At 38.2% G+C, this 23,725-nt stretch overlaps 1 long non-coding RNA gene across 2 annotated transcripts in view; it reads right to left on the bottom strand.

The window, feature by feature from the left end:
- Nucleotides 1–267: 267 nt before the first annotated feature.
- LOC139962638 (uncharacterized) overlaps nucleotides 268–23,725 on the bottom strand; it is a 28,640-nt gene continuing 5,182 nt past the window's right edge. The window contains exons 3-6 of one of the 2 annotated variants that reach the window (XR_011791284.1): nucleotides 11,806–11,911; nucleotides 8,807–8,989; nucleotides 5,711–6,177; nucleotides 268–3,008 (exon numbers count right to left, since the gene is read on the bottom strand). This is a non-coding gene — a long non-coding RNA (uncharacterized lncRNA). The remainder of the gene's footprint in view (nucleotides 3,009–5,710; nucleotides 6,178–8,806; nucleotides 8,990–11,805; nucleotides 11,912–23,725) is intronic. The other variant, XR_011791285.1, reaches the window with a different exon arrangement.

Genomic DNA, 23,725 nt, shown 5'->3' with positions numbered 1-23,725 from the left:
CAAAAACAATAGCAGTCTTCTAACTTATAGGTTACCGACATGTAGAGTATGAGTGTAAAACAAGCTTCAATTATTGAGATATCGTGTTTACAAGAAAGTGTCACATACACACACACATACAAACCCACACAATCACCATCGCATTAATGTCTTCAGCCTTAAGCAAGGAATCAAAAAGAGGACTGTTTCTGGATATAATGCCCCAGAAAACTACAGCAACTGAAATACAATGCCTCAAACTTCTCTTTTGTACTTTTTGTTTTATTTCAAACCAAAAATATAGTATAAATGTAAAAATACACAAGGTACACAAAATATGAATATATAGGGTAAAAAGAAAGTAAAACACTGAAAACCTAAATTGGTCATACCGACTAATATTAAATTAGTCAGGATGGTGCCTCTACTGACTAAGCAACTGCTAGTCCATCATTACCGACTAGTTTATCCCTAGTCAATCCGGCTGGACTAATGAAACTTACTAATGTAAAATACTTCACCGACTGATCACATTAGTCAGTCAAACTAGTCGGTATTCCCCTGACTAGTTTGTGACCACCAACTAATTAACGAACTAGAACATAAATTAGTCGGTCATTCATCGACTAGAGTTTGACTAACATAGCGCTAGTCAGCGTGGTGCCTCTACCGACTAATTTAAGATGCTTCCTCTAGTCAGTGATCCCTGACTAAGGTAGGCCTCTAGTCAGTGATAACCGCTTAAGGTATATCCTTGTCAGTAAAACAACCGACTAAGCTGGTGGACTAACTACTGTACTAGTCAGTCTATGGTCTACAAATGATTCTGGCATGAAACTCATTCAATTCAATAAATGGATAAAAGAAGAAGCACCAATGAATCAATTTCTGAAGTAACCTTTATTACAAATACTAATAACTACAACACATGGTAACAAATACTAATAACTACAACATATGGTAACAAATACTAACTACAACATATGGTAACAAATACTAACTACAACATATGGTAACAAATACTACAACATTAGGTATCATAAAATTTACTCTCTAATCAATAACAACATATATAATGTAGTAGCATGTGTAATGACTTAAAACTGGTCCTCATTAAAAGCTCTAATACAAGGTGAAAACATTCCAAAGAATATATCCTACACATGCATGACCATAGCCTCTGTGTATAGCACTTAAACCTGGTCCTCAGTGTAAGCTCTAATACAAGAATTTCAAAGAATACAATACTGAATATAATCATACACATGCATACCATAGCCCATCTGTATAGCACAGTATCAATTCTCTTTAAGAAATAGTTTATAAATAAAAGAGACATGACACAACAACAGCAGATCATAGTGTTACAGTACATTGCATAAATCTTGTTTGAAAGCCTGAATGAATGCGAAATGAACTGTGTGCAAAACGCCTGCTATTGTGGACTAGTATATATCGCACCATTTACAAGACTGTGAAGATTTTGGCAAGTTTAGGCATATTGATAGATTTGTTTGAAACATAGATGATACCATTTTTTGGCAAGAAACTTATTCGTGGAACCTTGACCGTTGCTTAAACACACATTGGGCAGCGATCATGGTGGGGGGGGGGGGGATGGTGGCTCAATATTTGAGTGGCGGACATAATATCTAATCTCAATATATATAAGGTCCCTGGCTCGATTCCACTCCAAGATTAATGTATGTCATCCAGTTACGGAGTTGTACTGTAGACAATTGACAATTCATAATCATGGAAGTTAAATATGCATCTGGGAGACTGACCTCGTCAGCTTGCGGCTTTGATAAGCCAATTGTGGCTTCTTCGCGAGTTCCTGCTTGCAGGAGTCTCTAAAAAAAATATAAAAAATACATAAAATTTAGGTAAACTAGAGCACCAATGGTGCAGGAGCTCATACCTCTAAGCCCAACAAATTTGAAGGTTTCACAAATTTTAGGGCCCAAATTTTTGTAGGGCCCACATAATTTTAGGGCCAACAAAACTATAGGCCCACAAATGAGTAAGGGCCAAACCAATTAATTTTTAGGGTCAAAGAAAGTTTTGGCCCCAAAAAATGAGGGCCGAAAAAATTTGTCGCCCAAAAAAGAGTAAGGGCCAAACCAATTTTAGGGCAAAGACTCATTCGCTCAAATATACAGCTAATCATTTAGTAGGAGTTGTGACAACTACACTTCTATAGAACCCCGTGTCAATTGAACATGTTAGATTAACAAGCAAGGTACAGAATATTGTACAGAAATCTTATAACGGAATTACAATCATTAAATTATTTTCCATGACAAAATTAGTATTTTCCATGACCTATTACCTTTCAGCCTTCCAATTTGACAATATGACCATGATGGATGGGCACCACAAAACATCACAATGGTGCATTGAACATGCAACAAATACTGGCCATATTAAAAAATATTATAAAATTGCGTAAGGGACAAATGGTGTTATCACACAAAGTAGGAGGTTTTAATGCAACAATTGAAAAAAAATTGAAATGTACAAATCAATACAAATTGACGAGTTCTACATTTCCTGGCTTTTTCCACTAGTGAATGAGGAGTTTTTTGAGGACCTGGTGTTATCAATGGGGAGGAAAGGAACTGACCACCCTACCTCACTATGCCATTTGCCTAGTATGTGATGTCTCTGTAATGGACATCACCCCCAAAGCTTGCCTGGTAGCCAAACACAGATTCTTGTAGCTATGCTCAACATGTCAAGTATAACACTTTAACATGCATTTAGTTTGTTCACTTGCATCCTTGTTGTCCTTGCAACAGGGAGTTGATCATCTATCATCAAGATTATCCGCTGAAGAAATATTAGCGAGTTGCTCACATATGTCGAATAGCTCAGATTGAAAATGTAAAAGGATTCGACCCATAGAGTGGCTGCTCCAAGTGATGTATTTGAACGGGCAACATCGATCCCATCTACCACAAGAGTATATTATTCAGTTTTGTAGGGTGTGGCTGCATCTTAATGTAGACATGACTGGGATTGACGGTCTGTAGAAAAATATATGTATAACACAATTGGTAACCTGTGATATTGCCAAAGAATGATGTTAATATGGATAACCCAAAATGTTCATCATCATCCAGATCTCATTTTTAGGTACATTTTGGATAACCCAGTGGCCCACTTGGGATGAGGCAGAAAATATTTCAGGTATAATTTAAGCATTTAAGATTTCTTGACAGTATTGACCCTGTATCAGAGAATTACATGCATAGACAGTGGTGGCCCCAGCCATAAAAATTGGGGGTGGCAAACGAGTGGCAACCCAAAATATTTTGGGGTGCAAAAATACCCATTTTATGACCAGCACGTGATAATTTTTTGACAATCTGGGGGGCAACCGGGGGCGAATTTTTTTGCCCAAACAGGTTTGCAATTACAGTTTTCCGCCAATCAGATTGCTCGCGACGTCAGCATCAATAATGGCATAGCTTCGAATTTCGAAGACATGCACTGAGTTACACACTGATACTTAATTAAGTATATTTACGGGGTTCCAATCAAACGCCCTAACTTTACTTTTAATGCTTGAATCACATGTTGACCTTACTTATGATACATACGCTACATTCTATTGGGTTCGTGTTTACGTTATTCAAGATTTGTGAGCCGTTCTACTGCAATCGGAATTCGTTTCGTGGAATGGGTAGGCCTACAGTAAAATCAACTTCACGAGTCTTGAATGAATATGCAAACAGTTTAGTCAGGTGTATAATCAAGGCTTCATAATTGACGCACCCCGTAATTGACGCACCTTCAATTATTACTAGCAACGATACAGCAAGCCACTTAAACTTTTTGCAGTCAAGCAGAATTACACTATTTATGAGTTTGAATCCATTTCAGCTATTTGCTGATCAAATTGTGGTATTTTTTAAGCTTTAAACACCCCCCCCCCCCCCAGTTTTGCACGTTTTTTGGGCATTTGGAAATCTTACATCCTAAAAATAACCAACATTACCTCAATATGATAAGACGACTCTCTGGGACCTGACCTGTCTGCGCTTAGAGGCTCAGAGCATAGCAAACAGCATCTAAAGTCAATGGATGTATACTAAGGCTTGGACTACACGGTTAGCTAATCGACGAATGTGTCAATTTAGGGATATGTATGGAAGAACTTGACACGGCAGACATTTTGTGGTCAAATTGTACTGTGTATAAGTACAGAACCTTAAATATTTTGAGATCATAACATTTCTGAGGAACTACACATATGAAAACACATAGAGTTGAGTGACTTGGATTTTTCCTTGATATACATCTTTGATCAAATCCTTAAGTGCGTCAATTATGAGTCCAACATGCTACAGTATGATATTTTTCCGTCACTGCACTGTGTACACAGTTATAATACATATAGGCCTACAGCGCATGTGTGATGTACCCTGTACGAACATTTTACTGTGCGTTGTTATCGACTAATGCCTTCACAGGAAACTTCGATCAAAGTAGATGATCATACAATACTAATGTGCTCAATATGTCTAAACCAATTCCAAACACATCTACAACGAAAAGCTTCGGGTAATTTTGAACGGCTATATCTTCGTTGCAACGAATGGATGCAGACACTTTGGTTACCTGGAAGTAAAGGTTTCTATCGTGATGACGTAACCTTTCCGACCAATCATGAGCGCCTATTTACACGCAATTGCAAACCTGTTTGGAAAAAAAATTCGCAACCGGGGGCCAAGAAGAAAATGCCCCCCATAGCGCCGCCACTGCCTATAGATGTTAAGTAATGAGGGATCCATCTGTGGGAAACACAGCGAGTACTGAAAATGTTTCGCTAATAAATATTGGCAGGAGCATATATTGTAGTGCAGGTCTGCGTTAACAAAGATGCGCATATTATCAATATTCAGTCCCCCGCACCACCCTTCTGATGATGTGCAATGTGTTGTGTTCGACTCTCCCATTTCTCTTGACCTCCAAGAAAAGCTGTTCTTTTTACGCTATCCTGATGCAGCACAGGTAAAACAGTGTTACTTTAATTTTCACTGCACCTCCATAATTTATTGAAGGAATAAAAGTATAATACGGAGTAGTTTCATCAAACACAATAAGATGTTGTCAGCCAAACACAGCTATGAAACAATGCAGAAAGCCAGTCAAACTTTATCAAAGCATAACAACCAAAGTGAACGCTGTAGGAGTAGCCTGCAACTAACCAACCTTTTCTTTCAATGAATGTAGAATGTAGAAAAGATCCTCGAACACTGCGTTTGAGAACCAATATTTTCTGATAAAGTTACTTTACTTTGTTCTTCTAAAGGATTAGGCCTACTGTACATCTTTGTCTTCTCATGCCGTCATCTGCAAAATCTACGACAATAGCAACCCGCCACATGTTTATGCTTATGTTGATGAAAACAAATGCGAGAACACGAGATTAAGTGCAATAAAAGCCACTATTGGTGCCCGATTGCTGTTAGTGAGTTGATAAAACATCACCAATAATGTTAGTTTCAGTGCGGCCTTTAGGTAATATGCTAACACCACTGTTAGTGAATTCTACCAACTGTACGTTTCTGTGCGCTTAAAATTTGATATTGGTACTGATAGTGATGTTGTTAATGCTAAAAACGCTTCTGTGCAGTCGCTCCTAGTCAACTGTTGCACTATTCACCAAAAGTACAGGTACTATATGGTATAAGAGAAGTACTGATAAATCGAAAACACTCACCGTTTTGTCAACTGGAAAGAAGATGTCAGTGATCAGCTCTTGAAATAGCACAGGGATGGAAAGTAATGCAGCCTCAGGGGCGTCGGAGCCGGTACGGCAGGTTCGGCGAATGCCGGACCAATATTCACGGCGCAAAAAAAAAAGAAAAAAAGAAAAGTAGGACTTAAAAAAAAAAATGGCAAAAAATAAAGAACCAAAATGAAACATACTTCAAAAATGTGTTTCAGAAGATTAATCGGACTACTCTGGCATGGTCTTGTTTTCAAGCTCGGGAAGTGCCATTTCCTGCAATTTGGGAGGCATTTTTTTCAAAATTTTCCCCATTACGATACGCGCCAATCATGGTGGCGCGTAGCATAGTTTGACCTACCAAACGTCCCTCCGATAATTATGATAGATGGCCACACTCTGATCTGCCGTACCAATCCCAAATAGCTTCCGACGCCCCTGAGCCTCCAAAGTTGCTTCTGTAGAAGAAAAAAAATTACTAAGTACTTCTTTTAACAATTTAAGGAGCCCAGTGAGTTTATTTGACAGCTGAGGAGAGAAAACACTGCTACTATTGCTTCCGAAAATATCGCTGTATGAATAAGATACAGTTGAGTGGTTTGGCAGAGAAGTTATATTAATCAGGATTGATTGGTGCTTAACAGCTTATGGAATACGCTCACTTCAACAAGGAACACAAACCTAATTCCTGAATAAGTCCTTCTTCTCTACCACACAATTGTTATTATTTTTGGGTCAGACGGGCAGGGCTGTAAAAAATGTTTTTCTCCGGCAAGGAAGGTATCATTTCCCGCGAACCATGTGGCTGCTAAGCAGCCATCGCGGCGCAGGGGTGTCAGAGGGGGAATGTTCCCCCCTCACAAGCTACAGATTTCTGAAACATGAGGATGCAATTGGCGCCATTTGGTGCACCTTTTTGGCGCTTTAAAACAACTTGCGATCGTTGAAGACCAGTGCTAATTTGAACTTAAAAAGCTAATAAATATAATTTTTAAAACAAACTGTTTTAGTCTGTCAGTTCTTGAGTAACGAGTAATGATGTGTACCCAAACCACTCACAAGGACAATGTCAATATCACACTGACACCCACGGCACAGCGCGGGAAGGTTGTTTTAAACAAGATTGCCATTCCACATTTTTTTTAGTTTATATTGTATGTTAGTAAGTAAACGTTTTCTGTCGTATGAATTTGACTTCAGTTCAGTGTTCCCTCTAAGGTGCGGGATTCCCTTCAACTGACTCAGTAATACCGCAAAAAAAACATTTGTCTGCTGGAAATCCCCGCATCGTTTTCTTGCATTCGCGATAAGTTTATACCAATACACAACGTAGTCACTTGACTGTATGGAGATATAAACTCTGAAAATCAGTAGAGAAATTACAAATTGTTTACGAAAAATAAGTTGGTACACCTTACAAATTTTACGAAAGATCGAGCCAAACACTTTTGAAAAATTCACGCGAAACTGGCATATTGTGCTAAATGCAACTAATGTCATGTAAACAAGGCTCTAGTACACCCATTTATGAATAAACCGTAAGACCACATCTGGTGTTATGCGGGGGAAAAAAGAAAGTATTTTTTAGAATTTCCAAAAATACGGAACAAATAATATCCTACCATAGTTAAGTTCATAGCAAATAGCCTAACCACCTTGTCGGTTACGCATATCTGTCAACTCTCCCGGTCTAACCGGGAGACTCCCGGTTTTTACCCGAATCTCCCGGCCTCCCGGTTTCATATTCTAATCTCCCGTTTTTTATGCTCTACACTTGCGACATTTCTGAAAATAGCCAACAATTAGTCCTATGCTTAGTAATTTCCCCACAGTAACGCTGAACAGGAAAGGCTGTTCAGTGTAGTTCGCGAGAACAAGACAGACAGTCGGTCAAGTCTCAAGCTTGATGGGTCTATCTAGCATACTAGCCATGAAGTCACAGGACCCAGAGTCCACTGTTCCCTGTTTCAAATGGAAGCCTACTAACGAAACCCTGTAGAAAGCGAAGCGAGCTGCTGTAAACTACAACAAGTAACACTGATTGGATGATTCTCTCACTGTATTGCATAAGTAGACTATATTTATTTAGAAGTAATTATATCATTTCAGTTGAAAAATTGCCAACCTCCCTATTTTCCCTTTGTTCTCCCTATTTTTTGGCCCTGAAAAATGTTATTCTCCCTATTTTGGGGTCACGCAGGTTGACAGGTCTGGTTACGGATCTCACGTAACTACAAAAACACAACTAATTGTATTTTGCGAAGTTGACGTTTTCTACAAGAACATGGAAACAATATTTAGCATTGAGTTAATCATGCCAAGTGGCCTAAAACATAAGTTATTACAATGTTTACTTTCATAATAAAGATGGCCATAGCTATAGGGGCCCTTGATATCGTGATATGCGTGTATGGTGGCCGTGTACTCCATAAAACGTTCCTTGGATACGTGCCAAAAATGTTAACCAACAGGTGTTAGACAGGGGAAGAGCTCGCAGTTGTTTGGCAAGGTACCTAGGAAAATTCGCAGCACATGTATAGCCTACCGTAGTATTTAAGTAGGGTTAAAGTGAGATTTCCCGCGAGTTATCAAGATTTTCCGGCAATGAGCTTCCCGTTTTGCCGTCTTTTTACAGGCCTGAGACGAGATGGGACTGCACACACTCACTGAGCTCCTGGTAAACAAGTGTAAACATTGATCTCGCGTCAGTTTGGCAACCGCTGCAAGATCGCAACATTACTGCCGTCGGCAACATGAGCTAGAATTAAACACCCCTAACCCCACCCCTTCAATGTTATGGCGGAAACCCGGTCGTGTTAGAGATAAGACACATTGAAAATACCCACAACTTACCTGGCTTGGATATTTGAGACAAAAAATAGGAAATTGCCTCTCTAATCAACATGTTTTTCTTCACCTGTTATTATTGGCACCCCAATACCTACCTGTATGTCTCTCTTATACATTCTAGTTCGACAGGATTCTAGCATTTTTTCCACCAATAGTGCAAGGGACATCCAGTAGGCATCCACATTTTATTGGATTTTAAAGGGCTGTTATATATCATTATGAAATGAATATTGGTACCTGCTTGGTCTTTCTCTGCCCGGAAGAGAGGTATGGCAGAAACAACCTCTTAAAAAAATCTGTGAGGATACCTCTTCCCTTGTCCGCTCCTTATCAGGGCAGTGGCTATTTGTCTTGTCCATTCGCCAGACGCTTCTGCAGCGGGAGCACATCATCTTTTATTCTCCTCATCTCCTCTGACATCTGAAGAGAAAGGAACAATAACAAAGTTATGCGAACAGTTTTACATTATCACGGCATGATTGGTGGTGGTGGCGGGGGGTAGGGGGTGTGCAGTCGCAGAAGCCAAATCTCAAAAACGTCCACTTCATTGCGCTAATGACATGCACACACAAAATAATTCACAAAATTCACCATTGTAAAAATGGTGAACCAAAATGGTTCCATTTGGGTTATCATTTTTGAAAAATTGGCAGAGCTGACGCTTCGAAGTCTACTACCGAAAATTAGCCTCCCCCCCCCCCCCACAAACAAAATCATGCAGGAAATCGAAACCAGCAGTGAAATAGCTCCCGTGAGAGTTGGAGAAAACAAAGACGGGATGAGAGCCTCTTATTTGGCAAATAAGCGATATTTGTTTGAAGATCTATTTTCATTCTGATCGTTTGAAACACATGAACTGGTGAATGTTATAGCGTAGTGTGAATTAATTGCTACTGCCTTGGCAAATACAGCAGTTAATACATGTATAGATATCAAATGACCCTGAGAAGCTTGAGATTGATAATTAATATCAAATATAAAAAATTAAATTCATGTCGCAAGACACAAATGAATAGGAGTTGGATGCTTCTTGACAGAAAAGATGCTTAGAACCCTTTAGCCGCCAAGCAAGAAATTTGAACTACTTGGTCCTCGTCAAATAACCAGGGGTATTTGACCTGGATTTCATCCAACGTTGGTTTGGGTTTGGATGAAATGATCCATTTTCTCATGGGCATGATAGCCATGAATAAATGGGCAGTTAATCTTGTTATACTGTCACATGTCAGAACTATGGCAATATGAACCAATATGGCAAATTGTTAATTTAATAATTTCTCAGACTGATCCTCACAAAGTGGATTAATATTGATTATATTTTTGATATTTTAAGAAATAAATTAATAATGATCAATATATATATATATATATATATATCCTATGTACCCCAATACCTGGCAGGGTTCTAGCCATGAAAAGTTTCGAACTAGGTGTTAGATAGATGACATAAACATCTGACATGTCTACCGAATCGAGTGCATTCATGTCATTCGGTACTCCTTGGTAACATGTCACTCTTGTTCGTTGGAAAGCTGTATTACTGTTTGGTAGTGGTACATTGTTGTGAACATTGCTTAGTGTGTATAAGTTACCTAATGAGGTAAATATGTAAATTGGGCAGGGTCCGAAACATTTTTTTTTCAATTTCGGGTACTACTTTCCAAAAAAAATTGGCCCCCTCAAATCCATTTCGGGTGCTACAGGGGCGATTTCCTTTTTCATTGATAAATGGCCCCAAATGCATTACCAACAACAGCAATGAGTTTCCTATGAACAATGCACACACTATTTGTGTATAGCAATGCCTGCAAATACGTTTTTTCATGTAAAACTTGAAATTTTGACACATGACTATGACACATGACTATGGATCCACTCGTGTCCCCTATCATGGTGGACACTTGGACTAGAAACTGATCCATTTTGCAGAATCCGATGTTAATTTATTAAACAGGGCCAACGATCAGGATTTGGGTAGCCAAACTTCAGTTACTGCGCAGTAACTGAGGCGCCTCACACTCATTTGCAAAATAAAATTTTTAAAATAAAGTTTTGCAGAATAAAATGCCACCTCGTTATTCATTGGTATTCGGACCAGTTATTTATTCCTTTCCAGGATTGTATTTATTTATGTGCCATCATGCGTTCGCTTTCGTGCACTACACGGATGTTTGCAATATCAAAACCTCATTTATTTCTGAGTTCACCCATACGAAATACAAGTTGGTCACACGTGTGACCAACTGTGACCAACACATGTTTGCCAACCGTGGTTTGTTCGTAGCACTCCGCGCTCTTGACATGAGTGGACAATCAAGTTGTTGTACTTGTAGTGTACAGTGTACTGTACAGCCTGCACTGGGCAATCTCGAGGCTGAGTGTGCCTGTGCGATATATAGGCCTACTGTACAGGGCTAACGTGTTGTCGGTACGTACTTAATATTGATGACTGCAATACTCGCGAGTCGCGTTGCGGCAGTGCTGGGAAGCGACGGCGAGGCTTGTTCATGTGCATTTGGTTTGTGGCGCAATTTCGCCCAAATTTCCGGCCAAAATTTTCTGTCTCAGATTGTCTTATTATTCTTTCAAAGCAAATTCATCGTCCCTATAATTTGCTTTGAAAGAATAATAAGACAATCTGAGACAGAAAATTTTGGCAGGAAATTTGGGCGAAATTATTTATTTTTCAAATTTTGGGGGCAAGTCTATTTCATACTCTTTACTGCAGTTATTTACGAGGGTGATTGTGCTCAATATATCACTGAAATTTTGCACTTCTCAATTTTGGGTGCTCTTTTGGACCTTTCGGGTGCGGAATCGCACTCTGCCCCCGTGTTTTTCGGACGCTGTAATTGGGTGTACTGACATTTCAAACCGGGTGCCTTAATTAGATGCTGAGGCAAAATTTTAATTTCACCCAGTTGGCATACCCTAGCTAGAACCTGAAATTACACTGCTGTTCATTATATTTACCCATTTAAATTAATGCTTTTTGGATATGAACATTTATTATACAAACTTTCAAGCTAAGTTAGCTAACAGCATACATACTTTGATCCAATAACTAAGACTAGCTGCACCCACATAATAAATTGCTTGAATTTGAGGTGTCTTCAGTATATACCAACCATCAATTGGCGACTTGACCGGGGACAGGGGGGCTACAATTTTATCAAGCACCCCTAATGGGGGGGGGGTGGCGGGGATGTATTGATATTAAAACATAATTGCAGTACCTTCTTATCACCACCCAGTGGTATATTTGCTGCAGGTTTGCTCTTCTGTGGGAACTTCGCATGTATCTTTTCAACCATGATGTCGTATTCAGTCTTGGTTGGATAGCTGGTTGGATATAATGAAAGAATACATACATACATATATATACATACATACATACATACATACATGTATATATGTATATATATATATGTATATATAAATATGTATATATTTAGTGGAATCAGAGGCAAGCGACGGTGAACCAGCACATGCAAACACTACAAATATGAGTTATTCCAAGTACTAGCTGTGGTGGCAGGGTGGCTGTGTAAATACTTTAGGTAGGTAGGATAGAGATTTAGATGCATTTATGGCTGAGCAAATGTCTTACTGCTGACATGGGACAACCTACTAGGCAGGGTAGGAATTAGTTTTGAGGTTTGTGTAACATAACGCTAGGTCTGCTGTTGCTGTAGCCTAACTTACTTATAATCAAAACGTCCCTGCTTATAGTCAAAACGTCCCCCGGGTAGTCAAAATTAATAGTCAAAACTTCCCCAGATACGTCCATTGGGTGAAATCGTCACTCATTACTCCAAATGTATAAGAAATTTTAATGTAGGCCTATAAACATTAAATTTTTTAATATTCAAAGGATATTGGAAAATACGATTGTAAAAGATGTGTAAGTATACCAGCCTAGGCTAAGTAAGTATAAATCAATGTAGAAAGCCAATCATGTGTGGCATCTAGGCATAGGCTAAGTGTTGTTTTGACAACAGAATCAAGTAGCTTACTGTAGGTTAGGGGCGATTCCATGAAAACAGGGACATGACCCCAAATTTTCAAAATCATTTCTGCAGCCATTTTTGGCTCCTAATATACTATAAACACATTTAGGGGTTATGTACTTTTTCCCCAGCTATACCATGTTCTTCTACACAAAATTGTGAATATGACTAATGTTGATTTTTGAGGGAATATTTGAGGAAATAGTATGGATATTTCAAAGTCTCAGATTTCCATATTTGAAAGCACCCTAAATAAATTTGATATATTTGTATTGGTAGTGCCATTAGTGATATATAAAAATAATAATTACAATTCCCCCAAACATTTTTGGTTTGTAGGCATATGGCTGTAACGACACAGAGCTGATTTGAGAGCGTATTGCGAGTTACCGAGAGACCAAGTTTTTAACTTTTTTTTCACTGGAGCAGATAATTTCCTGCCATTTCATATTATGCTTCTAGTCATAGTAAAGAGTATCATAATAGTTGAAAGAATTAGTAATGTACCTAGTATATAGATATAATGAGCCATTGAAAACTGTAATGCGAGTTACCAGTAATGCGAGTTACCATATATATTATTCCAATCTCACAAAGCACACTTGCATTACTACTGATCAACAAAACAATAGAGTACAATATATACTTTTAATAGGTGTGCACAGTAGGTACTTCCTGTACCCAGAATGCACTGCAACCTCCATTACATCACATGTGACCCTTAAGACAGTTTCAACAGACATTCATGATTTTATCACCTAGCCTTTGTGGAATCACAGACCTTCCAAGTTGCATTCAACTGTGACATCATCAAATGAGTAAAGTTAGCATATCCTTTCTCCATTTTAACATCAGCATTGGTGAATACAATATTTAGGACAAATTGTGAGAGCTTAGGATATATTAGTCTGTAGCCTATCACATAGTAATCTAGTATGTTCTAGGATGGGCAAATATTGTAAATCATGACCATTATAATGTGCCTAACATCTTGATGGAAATTAGTCTTGATATGAAAACTGATGCTGCCAAGGGTGTGGGCACCTCGGAGTTAGTGGGGGTGGGCAGAGGGGAGAGGGGGCGGAGGGGAGTTAGCAGAAGGGAGGATTGGGCCGCTGGGGGGGAGGGGCGGGTTGCGGAGGCTTGGTCAGTTGGGATAGATTGGTGAGGTTTACCAGGTCAAATGTGTGTTCCCCAAATATCATGATGTGCAAACCCCTTTCCCCAATATGAGTGTCTTATGTCACTACAATATGAAAATCAACCTTTACTCCAAAGCATTTCAAATCCCCAAATTACACAAAATAGAGCAGGCCACCGATTTTCACAGGAACGATCGAATACTGGAAATGGCTGAACCCCGGGGATGACAAAACTTTCTATCGACAAAGCCAGATGATAAAGACATTGGGAACGCCTTTGATTGCTAATAGTCGTGGCCAATTCAAATTTGCATCAAAATTCTTATTTGATACAAAACACAATCCATTCAAGGTTACCTAGAATGGCCTACCATCATGCCCTCATACCGCATGATGAAACATCTATTGTGTTATTGTTGATCATGTTATTATACTAATAGAATTAGGGACAAGGGTTATTTGATTAGTTTCATGCTTTTCATTAGAACCCTAAGTACCAATTTTCAAAGGACCAATCACTAATCAACATGCCAAAGAAACTTTTCTTGTAATTCACAATAAGCTTTGAACCTGTTTAACTTTCAGTACATGATTTGAGACATTAAAATGGAAGAGGAGAGCTACCAGTTTTGCTTGGATTAGCTTGATTGGAAATTTGGATTGATAATTCAAGAGTGGACATTGCAATCTTGTTAATCCACAATTCTTCAGTTGAATTTTCTGGTTCAATCAGCTTCGATTATTATTGATATAATTGTCAGGATGTATAAAGGTTTTGCTAATTGTTGTTAAAAATGTTGTTAAAAGTTTTGGAAAGAGTTTTACAGTTTCTAAGAGTTTCCAAGTGTTTCAAAAATGGCTTTGGAGCATATCTTCTTCAAAGAATTTGATGAATAAAGAGCAAAATCGATGACTTGAAAAAGTGTAATGCGAGTTACCGTAATGCGAGTTACCAGGCTTCCCCCCCCCCTCCCCTCCATACCACATCTGAAGTTGTTTCATATTTTCTACTGCTGATATGTAAACATCTTTGTAAACAAACTTTGTTTGCGCACGGTGCCATTTTGTACCGGTGTCAATTTTTCAGGTGTCCTTTTTCCGTAATGCTAGTTACCGATATTTGGAAGCGCACCATACATTAAGGCGAACGGAATTCTTATTCTTGATAATTTCACATTGTAGGCAGTACTGATTTCGCTTACTCCAGTTGAAATTCGTTTAAAGGAAAATAAACGAATTTCTTTGTTTTTTATCGAAATTCTACGATTTTTATCGAAATTCAACGAATTATAACGATTGGTTATATCAGTCATTTCCTTCGTGGAATTTTCAACGATGCGTTGAAATTCTTCTTAAACGAAATAAAAGGTCAATATGTGGTTACGCGAAACGTCGGAAAACGCGTAACTTCGTTTATTAGTATCAATTAGACTTTGGTACAGTCGTTTGAAAGCAAGAATATTTACAAAAGCATTCTCAGGCTTGCATGAGTAGTAACACTCAAAGAAACATGTAGTAAACCTGACATGGGACGATTTCTAACTGTGAACCCCAAACACAGTGACATAAGTCTTAACTTTGCCAGGCCATCTTGAAGGTTGCAGTACAAGCTACAGTATGTACCACGAGGCACCCTTCCAGATTAGTTGGAGTGCAGTTTAACCATTTAAATAGCAATGAATGAGCATAAAATAAACTTGGTTTACTTGCAGATTACGAAAAATAGTTATTTTTAAGAGAAGTAAATTTGGTTTTTTATTAGAGTTGAAGTATGAAACTTTGTTTCCGAGCGAAAACATGTTACTTGAAGCAAAATAAAGATGCGCCTATTCTGCGAGGACGCTTCCATTTTTCAAAAAGGCGTGAGACATGTTACTCAGGTTAACTTTGATGGAATAATTTTATACCAGAAGTGGAAAACTTAACAATTATTACTTTCATTCGGATCATTTCCGAACAAGATAATACAAAAGAAAAAAAACGACCTTATTGAATGAAAATATACTGAAAACCATATCGCAAAAACACAAAATCGCTTATAACTCGAAAACGGAAGGGGATATCGACTTTTGTCGGTTGGAGGGATTTCCTAAACCTAATTTTGATGCGCTCTATCCACCTGTGTCATTTATGAGCTTCTCTGACGTAAGCTGCAGTACGTAATTTCTCTATACCAGTTCAGCGAAATTTATTTACGCAGTAAACATCGTTCATTATGTTTTCTTTCACAACGAATATTCAAAGTTGTGCTCCACACGCTTCACAGATATTGTTTTATGTCGTTCATTTTCAATTCTACTTTAAAATTACATTTTCGAACGATGCATTGCATGCCTTATCAAACATTCCTGATTAGTAAAACTAAGGAAGGATATTCAAATATATATTATTTTCATTTGATATGATTTTATGAGCTGTTCCACTTGAAAAACGATGATAAAACCGAAAAACAAAACATTTACTTCTCATGTGACGCATACCGGGACCCTCATAAAAACTCCCCCTTCTCATTAAATTAAATTTACATGCCGTCAGGCCAGTTGAAAGCCCTCCCGAGTAATGTTTGATCAGCTCTTCCCAATATACAATACTCAAATAAGCAATGAAAATATATTCATTTTCCACAGGTTTCTCCCCAACGTGGGCCCCAAGCCATTGCTTTATTTTCTTAGTAGTCATGGAAACACTTCTATTTTTTAATTTTATTTATAGCACGACTTCTGATTGGTTAATTCAAGATAAACTTTCTATCCCTGCTGGATTGTTCTACTTATATATATATGAATGAATATTTGGTTTTCAATTAACTTAGTTACAGGTAACATCCATTCCATTACAAACAGTAGGGGTAAAATAATTTTTGCTTCTAGAGGCAGCCAGCCAAAGGTTCTGCAGTGCTAAACCCCCCACGAAGATAAATACTATGCTAATTAACAGATGGTAGGCGTGAATTTGACAAAGCCAGGTTTATGATTGGACTAAGCCTCTCAAAAAGTTTGGTGGTGGGGATATCCAGGGTAGGGAATGCACATGTAAGCAGCAAACTGTAGGTAGCCCAGACCCAGGCTGCGACCTTAATTACCAGGGCAGTCCATCTGCATTCGCGGACAGTAGCTGAGTTAGGGGAAAATAACAGGATGTTTTATTATTTTGCGTGCATTGAAGCCGGGGGAGATTTCTTGGACGGAATGCACTCTCAGAAAAGTTTGAAAGTGAGTGCGGTTCTGTAGTAAACGGTACTGTAGTACGTCAAGTAACACAGGAATTTATTGGAAATAAAGATCTCTTTGATATCCAGCTACGACTGTTTCATTGTGGATATTTTTTTTATTTCTTGATTTTCTGACGCTGCGTTCCTTGGTGAGTTAACTTAAACTTATCTTAGTTTAATACTAGCCTATAACTTAAGAGTCGTAGAATGTGCTTGTTACGATCGACCAAGACTAGTTTTTATTATCCTAGCCAAATCATTTTTCAAACACCTAGTACAGAACTTACTCTGTCTTATATACAATCAAACTTTTGCAACGTTTGTAATATTCCTCGGCAACTTCTGGTATAGTCTAAAAACGGCTGTAGTTACACTAAGGATTCAACGCAAGTCACAACCTTGATATGTCTAGAATTGCCTTTGCGGTTTTTGATCGCGATAACTTTCGTGGAAATTTCGTTGAAACTTCGTTGCCCGCAGTAGTCTAAATCTTGTCAACGAAATTATTTGTTTTTTATAGATTTTCAACTTTTTTTTATTATCGATTTTCAACTTTTGTTATCGATCGTTGATTTTTTTTCAACGGGAGTTAAGCGAAATCAGTACTGTAGCTATGAATGTTGTATATAACACCACAGAAAATTGAGGAGTTACACTAACCCATATTCAAGCCACAGCACTTGCATTATAAAAAACAGGAAAAAGTGTAAAGCGAGTTACCATGGAATCGCCCTTAGGGATTGCTTTTATCAATGGACACAGAGTAGGATAAATTTAAATTGACAAGGATAAGTTGAAATAATCCCATTACTAGACTGAAATTTATCTCTCTTTATAACCAGCCAGCCCAACTCCGAATGTCCCCGACATTCGTTACGAAACTCTTTCCATTTTCCCCGGTTAACACGTTACAACAAATTTATACGATACATCCGTTACTGAAATTCTATTTCTTTAACCAGCCAGTCTGAACCCGAATGTCCGCCGACATTCGTTACTAAAACTCATTTTCCACGATTGACAGATATATTACTACAACTTAACAATACACCTGTTACTGAAATTGTATCTCTTTAACCAACCAGCCTAATTCTGAATGTCCCCGTCATTCGTTATGTGATTTTTTCCATTTCCCCGATTGACACGTTACTACAAAATTAATTTATACAATACATCCGTTTATACAATGTTATACATCTGTTACTGGAATTCTATTTCTTTAACCAGCCAGCCTAAAACCGAATAACCGCAGACATTCATTACTAAAACTCTTTCCATTTTCCCTGATTGACACGTTGCTACAAAATTATAACTCTTTAACCAACCAGCCAGCCTAACTCCGAATGTCCCCGACATTCGTTATGTGCCTTTTTCCATTTCCCCCCGATTAACACGTTACTTCAAAATTAATTTATACAATACATCCGTTACTGAAATTCTATTCTTTTTAACCAGCCATCCTAGGCTAACTCCGAATGTTCCCGACATTTGTTACTAAAACTCTTTCCGGTTTCCCTGATTGCCCTAGGCCTACATACCCTGGTGACGTTTTGATTCTGCATATATATAGAACGGGGACGTTTTGGTAAAAAGAGGGGGCGTTTTGGTAGGTAAAAAGGCGGGAACGTTTGGTCAGGGGACGTTTTGACTGGATACCCTGCAGTGCTAGTAGTAGAAGTAGCTTACGGTACACTCTTTTCAGTACTCAGTAGCCCTGGCTATAGTTAGCCTAGCCTATGGCACAGGCACTTGTAACATTAGGCTATATACTTACTGTATTCTATTATACAAATAATAAATGGTTATGAGTGCAATAGTGAAAATGTTTCATGAGTTGAAAGATGTAATTTGTTCCATTCAACGAGGCGCAGCCGAGTTGAATGGAACAAATTACATCTTTCAACGAATGAAATATTTGCACTTTTGCACGAATGGAAACCATTCATTATTTGTTTTATACAACACCTTCAAATTTGGATATAATTGGATGTAAAATGCACTCATGCAACAGATTGTTTTGAACAGACAGGTTTCTCTGCTCTCTTACCATTGAAAAAAAAAGTGCAATCAAAATAGTATAACACATGGTTCTATTTCATAGAGTGCAAAGGAGCGGATTTTGGATGCAATCGACGAGCAATTGACCAATCAAATGGCCGGAAAGTAGGTGTTGTATAATATGATATATACTATAAGCAAGATATTTCACCTTCGAAGGTGAAATATCTTTGCTATAAGCAACAGACACGACACCGGCCGGCCGGCCGTGACGCGTACGCATGAACGGGATAAATCTGCATATTCAATGCTTTGTTGCTATACGTGCTTATGATTGGTTCACTAAATTTTAAAGCAAAACGTTGACCAATTATGTGTGTGTATTTGTTACCGCAAAAAGTAAATATGGCTGGAATATATTTTGTAAACGTCCTAGTACGAAAACCAGTGCGGAGTCCCTGATTGGGGTTGTGCAATATATGTGTGTTTAGAGTTTTATTAATTGCAATTTGTTTTCTCTAAGGCCCATTGGAAATGGGCGACTTTTTGTCAGCCTAATGGGTTAAGCTCCTGTTACTCTTTTCGTTCTTTTCAATTTGGAACGTCCATTATATGTCATCTCCAGGGCGGATGCAGGATTTCTCCAAGGGGTGGGGTGAGGGGGGGGGGTTGAGGTGTCCGCCCAACAGTGAATGGCTGTCATGGGGGAGAGGGTCTAAAAAATTGAAGAAAAATCAACCAAAAATCGAAAATCATGGGGGGTTAACCCCCCACCCCTCCCATTGGATCCGCCTCTGATCCCTGTTATTTTTGTATTGTGAACATATGAGCAAACAAAAATTAATAAAACAAAAACAAAAGCAAGCTTTAAAACCTTTATTACAGCAACGGTATATGCAGTGATTGAGCAGTCATGTTCCATAGGCATAGGGAAAAGGGTGGGGGCAGAGGGGCGACCGCCCTCCACTCTCGATGGTGGGGGCCTCCCTCTTTCTCCCCCCACTTTGGATGGCATGCTAGAATATATATAGGCCTTCCGTCTGTAATATTGACAAACATTGCACCATTTTGCATTTAGAGCACCTTCCCCAGGACACTGATCAATAAATAAGTTTCGCACACCCCCACTTCTGAAAAGCTTCCTACACCTATATGTGTCCATAAGTTGGGGAAAAAACGAAAGGGATGGATGTTTTCTTTTACTGAGATGTCCCGTGCCCTAAACCTTTAAAAGTGATAGTCCAAACTATATTTTTTCCTCTTCCAACAGCACAATAAAAAGAAATATTTAGTGTCTTCTCGATACTATTGTTCTACTTTTATTAACCTCCAAGCATTGAGCAAACAAACCTTCCGAAAATCGTTATTTTTACCCTATCAGTATACGAAACCCTATGAAGTCAGGAAATGTCATGCATAAAGTGTACGAGAAGGAAGCATATCCCGAGTCCTGGGGCTGAAATACATAGGTGCTGAATGCAACTATAAAAGGCCTATACATAGACGGTATATATATATATCTTTGCGGCGTGGGCAACTTAGTAAGGGTTGTTAGTCGGTTAACTTAGTCAGTCCAGACTTGCTAGTCGGTCGAGGTTATTGGCGTTAGTCAGTACTCATAAACTTTGTGAGCTCAGCCATGCCAGCATGCTGTAATAATTTGCATAGTTCACCAATATGCACAACTTCGTAATTTCTGATGAGAAACGTATGTTTTTGTGTGTATTACAAGTTTCTTTTCTGTTTAAACTTATGGGCCTACAGAGCACAGGTCAACTTACTACAGGCATTTCCATACACATCGCTTATGGTGGATAACCAGTTTTCTAAAAGCTGTTCTTCTCTTTATATATTAGTTATCTGTTCCAGTAGTTCCAAAGTATGAGATGGCACCATCCAAACATGTCTCCTTTTCACAGTTTTTGTTGTTGTTTCATCTGAAGTTAACTGCCGAGCTATACAACTCATTTGGAATCTTTCATTGGAACACCAGTGGATGGTCTAAAATGAAGTCATGATTAATTTAAGATTACCCCTAACATTCACATTTGCTGTGTAGATTGCCGGACACTAAACAGCGAGATTATCACAGAGAAAAGCGAAAATTCCTATGTAGACAATGTGAGGAAATTCAACATGTTAAAGCTCTTTCAAGAGCTTTGCACTGAAAACTCTCGTAATTCCTCTTGTTACAAGCCTCATTATGGTGCCGCATACTTGACTTTCTTTTTTGGAAACTGTTTGGCTGTATGATATCTGTTGATGGAACTGAACCACCTGCATGTATGAATATGATGAATCAGTCATGGATGTGGATAAATCTCCACTACTTGGAATAAACATTGCATCCCACACAGCCCACAGATTTTGAGAAGACTTCATCAGGGGAAAAAATAATCTTGTGCAACCTGTAATAATGTTTTATTGCAGACAATGTTACTTATATAAATGGCCAATAACAAATTTGCAACGAATAACATAAAAGGAAGGCATTTTGAAGTTCAATGAATTTTCAGTTGGAGACCATTGCAACTCTAACAGACCATTGTTTTTCTTCAAATCTACCATAATTCTGAAATATCATGGGGAAAAAAGGAATAAGTAATATCCTCTTGTTTGAACAAACGGCCTAACTTTAGAATCCGTGCCATATGAATGGGAAAGCTTACTTCGAATCGGCTGAATAACAACTGTATAATCCGGCTTGGTTTCTGTCTCCCAAACCAATAGAATTAGGGTTAGGATGGCCAAGGTGGCCTAACTTCAGAATCCGTACCATATGAATGGGAATAACAGTCAGTGAATAGATAACAGTGAATAGGATAACAATGAATAGGATAATAGTGAATGGGATAGTGATGAATAGAATAACAGTCAGTGAATAGGTGCGTCGCGTGAATGATTCGAATGGTACAGACTCTAAATTAGTACCAATAGGGTTAGCGGTTAGGAATTAGGGTTAGGAAGTAGGGGATAGGGTTAGGAATTAGGGCTAGCTAGGTATAGTCGAATGGTACGGATTCTAAATTAGAGCCGGAGCGGAAGACGCTCGGAAGTTGAGCGCCGATTTTCATAAAAATCAGTAACATATATCGTGTATGAAAATATCACATCAGCAGAAAATGACAGGCAGTAGCCTTGTTGAATGGTATGTATTGCTTGTCATATGGAAAAATGTAGAATTTAGATTATCGATCACTTAGTTTGCAGTTGAGTGATTAGTGTTATCTAGCCTTATTACTATCGTGAACTACCCCAATGTTAGGCCTAGCCTTAGGCATTTTAACGACAAATACCGGTTGGCACCACAGGCACTTGTAAGTTGTATTTGTAACATTAAGTTATAGTTGTATAGCTCAATGTATTGTTACAAGTTTATGTGTGTGGCAGTCGGCCTAGGTTAGGCAAGCCTACGCTAAGACAAAACTATTAAAAGTAGCCTAAGTGCACCGACGTCAGATTAACTAGCATAGCCAAGCCTATGCAGTATGTTACAACCTATGGTTTGATTTAATAAGGCGAACCTGTCTTTAGGTTATTCATTAAAAACATTTACATGGGGTTTTATTATACCACTGGTTAGGGTTTAGAAATTTGTGCAAATATTTTAATTCTTTTTAATTCTATAGGATTTTGTTGTTTTTATTTTGTTATTATTGTAGGCAAACAAGCAGTTGGTTTTAGTGTTGATGGTCAGGTTATGTTGGTAAACATGTACGCACTATTAAATGATCCCAACTTACAACCAAGTCTGCATTTCGTGCATTCTGAAATGAAGATCTTGTGCATGGAACTTACTTTAGGTCTTTGCGTACGGTGGCAAATAATAAAATTTATGTTACTCGGCGTACTGGCATAGAAATCAGATATCCTCCTTGGCGCAAGAGAAAAACAGGATTTGCAGCGTGCAAAATTTTAAACTGGAAGTTCACTGCCTTCAAATTCAATAGCGAGCGTAACATGTCTATTATTTTGCTCTACAAATTGTTCAGAGGTCTGTCAGTAATACATAGTACTCTACTGTGCTGTTCCAAGGCAACTGGTCTAGAATTTTTTTCCTGGCGTATTGTCAGGTTCACTTCACTATATCAATAAATTATGCTTCGTTCAGAATCATGGTAGATTATCAAACCTCTACGTTTTTGGAAAGCTTATAGCATAAGGAAATCAATGTTTACATTTGGAGAGATGCTTGTATAGCGGCCATTTTGGATTTTCAAAATGGCCACTGTAAAATATATTTTGTTCTATTTTTGCACCTAATTACCCTAAGCACTTTACTAAACCTACTATATTTCGTTCAAAATCTTAGTCCCTTTGCAAACCTATACATTTTTGAAAAGGTTATAACATAAGGAAACCAAAAATCAATGTTTACATTTTGAGAGATGTTTGTATGTCGGCCATTTTGGATTCTCAAAATGGCCACTGTAAAATACATATTTTGTTCTATTTTTGCCCCTAATTACCCTAAACACTTTACTAAACCTATTCATTTTCGTTCAAAATCATGGTAGCTCTTCAAACCTTTACATTTTTGGAAAGGTTATAGCATAAGGAAACTAAAAATTAATGTTTACATTTGAAAAGATGCTTGTAGGGCGGTCATTTTGGATTTTCAAAATGTCCACTGTAAAATATATCAAACATGTACACGATTACAGAATATGCAATTTATAGTTCGTCATCACTGTCGTGTGTGTCGTATCTGTCGTATCCGAAGCAAAGAACCTATGCAGTCAAGTTGGCGTGAGTGTGTGTGTATGTGACGCTTGGCTTGTGTTCACGATATCTC

This window comes from Apostichopus japonicus, chromosome 21 (genome assembly GCF_037975245.1).
Source record: "Apostichopus japonicus isolate 1M-3 chromosome 21, ASM3797524v1, whole genome shotgun sequence".
NCBI classification, from domain to species: Eukaryota; Metazoa; Echinodermata; class Holothuroidea; order Aspidochirotida; family Stichopodidae; genus Apostichopus; species Apostichopus japonicus.
This window is presented reverse-complemented; position numbering and strand designations above follow the sequence as displayed.